This window comes from Pinus tabuliformis, chromosome 4_2 (genome assembly GCF_031772625.1).
Source record: "Pinus tabuliformis cultivar Carrire ecotype Pingquan chromosome 4_2, CPIR1, whole genome shotgun sequence".
Taxonomy (NCBI): domain Eukaryota; kingdom Viridiplantae; phylum Streptophyta; class Pinopsida; order Pinales; family Pinaceae; genus Pinus; species Pinus tabuliformis.
This window is the reverse complement of record NC_142304.1, coordinates 714,986,493-714,988,486: the sequence shown is the minus strand read 5'-3', so window position 1 is coordinate 714,988,486 and position 1,994 is coordinate 714,986,493. Positions and strand designations below refer to the sequence as shown.

Here is a 1,994-nt window from a genome sequence, read left to right as displayed (position 1 = left end):
TCATGACTAAAGACAAAAATAGGTTATCCGTTTCCTATCTCTCTGTCGTGGTAGATATTCTGCGTTCTAATTTTGGATTGTCGGTCTTTGACTGTTCACCTTCCCTTGCATTCCATCGAAATCCCCTTAATTGATGTTTGTTTATTTGTTTATCAAAACACTCCATTGCAGATTCTCAGCCTTGATACCTGGTGAATTGTTACAGTTGCAATGAAATCTCCGGATCTGGTGCTTGGTTTGAGATCAAGCTTATAGATGCTCATTTTAATTGGCTTTTGCTTTAATAATTCGAAATGATTCCGTTATTTGTAATCCGCCGAATTTGGATTTTTCAAGAAGCCATTCAACAGAGAGTGCCATATAACTATCCGACTCTGTTGTTGATTAAGAGTTTCGATGTAACTGGGGAATTTGCTTGATCCACGTTGAGATTCGTGTGAACCTTTAGTGAAAGGAAACAGAATCCGCCAATCCCATCCCAGATAACAACTAACACTCCTTGGAATAAGTCTTTGATTGAACGAAAAACAATGACATTAATTTCCAGATTCATAGCCATTTTCATACATGAAGCAGTACTGCAGCTAAAGATAAGTTCCAAGCAAGAGCAGCTGATGAAAATAACACTGCTTTCTTGTGGGAACAAGCATTCCATATTTCCCAACGACGAAGCAATAAGCTTTGACCATATCCATGCAATTGGGCAGAAAAGCAGGAATAAAGTTTGGGGATGGTGAAGATGAGAAAAAATGCAAGCCTGATCAGAGTCCATATTGTCATCATGTCGCCACATTGAGCTAGTAACCACAGAACAGATGCCAACTTCAAAGTGGTAGCTGGGTCCCCAGAAAATAGATCTCTGATTTTTGCAAACAAGGAATTGACTGGCAGAAGAATCACTCGAATGACACGAAGAACGTCTGCTTCACTTAGCTCATAGTTTGTGGAACTAGTGTCCAAGTCGATTGCCCCCCTGCAAATAAATGACTTATAAAAGAACACTACTGCCAGATAAGATAAGGCAGAGTATGAGAGAATGGTCACCAAACTGAAGGGAAAATCCCGTGTGAAACATGATGATAGGACGCAAAAAGAGCCTGACCCAAATACAAAAGCAGATTTTGGAGGATCACTCCACATGACCAAATCAGTCATATACTGAAGCCAGTTTGTTCTTTTCCGAGTAGCTTTGCCATCTGGAACTGCAGCAAGAGAGTTGGATTCATTGTAATGTTTGTGGCACAATTTTACTTTGGGAGGCTATGTGCATCGCGTGCGCGCCATGTGTGCCGCCCCCATTAAAAATAACACTGTGGCAGGAAGCCCAGTGCGCCACGCGTGCTCCCCATGCACCGCGCAGCCTAACTCACCAACAGTCTGGTTCCAAAACTCTGTTTTCACCCTTCACAATTTTCCTCTTGGCTTAATTGATGATTCTTGCGTGCAAATGGATTGTAGAAATAATGAATATTATGACCTAAACTTTGATTTTTGGTTTAAAATAGCACATTTTCCGTTGTTTCAGACTTTGACCCTTTGCATAACTCTTGGTATGGGAAAGATATACGAAGACACAAGAAATATCTTTATGACATGGGCTTTTTATTTTGTTTTCATTTGGCAAATTCTCTTTCCAATAATGTAGAACTTTGGCACTTCGAACTTTTCAAATGTGAACTTTGTTTTTCATTTCCATCTGATTTTGGCTTGAAATGATGACTTTTCTTGGTTGATTTTCTGTAGGGATAGGAGCTGCTGAAACCTGGCAAGATGACCAGGGCTGCCTGAAAAACTGCAGAACTTGAAAAACCTTAACAATCATGTATTAAACAAACTTGATGATTTCTTCTTCAAAACAAAGTTTTGAAAAAGAAATATCCTTCAGCATTATTAATGATGAAAATCTTGAGCTGAAAACTTATTGAAAATATCCTCATGGCCTGCGGGCATTATTCAACATTCTGAAGACAAACCCTAGACCTAGAAAGTGAAAT

At 39.4% G+C, this 1,994-nt stretch overlaps 1 pseudogene; it reads right to left on the bottom strand.

Moving 5' to 3' along the window:
* Nucleotides 1-561: 561 nt before the first annotated feature.
* On the bottom strand, nucleotides 562-1,198 carry LOC149171521 (reticulon-like protein B21 pseudogene; annotated as a pseudogene).
* Between the last annotated feature and the right edge of the window lie 796 nt (nucleotides 1,199-1,994).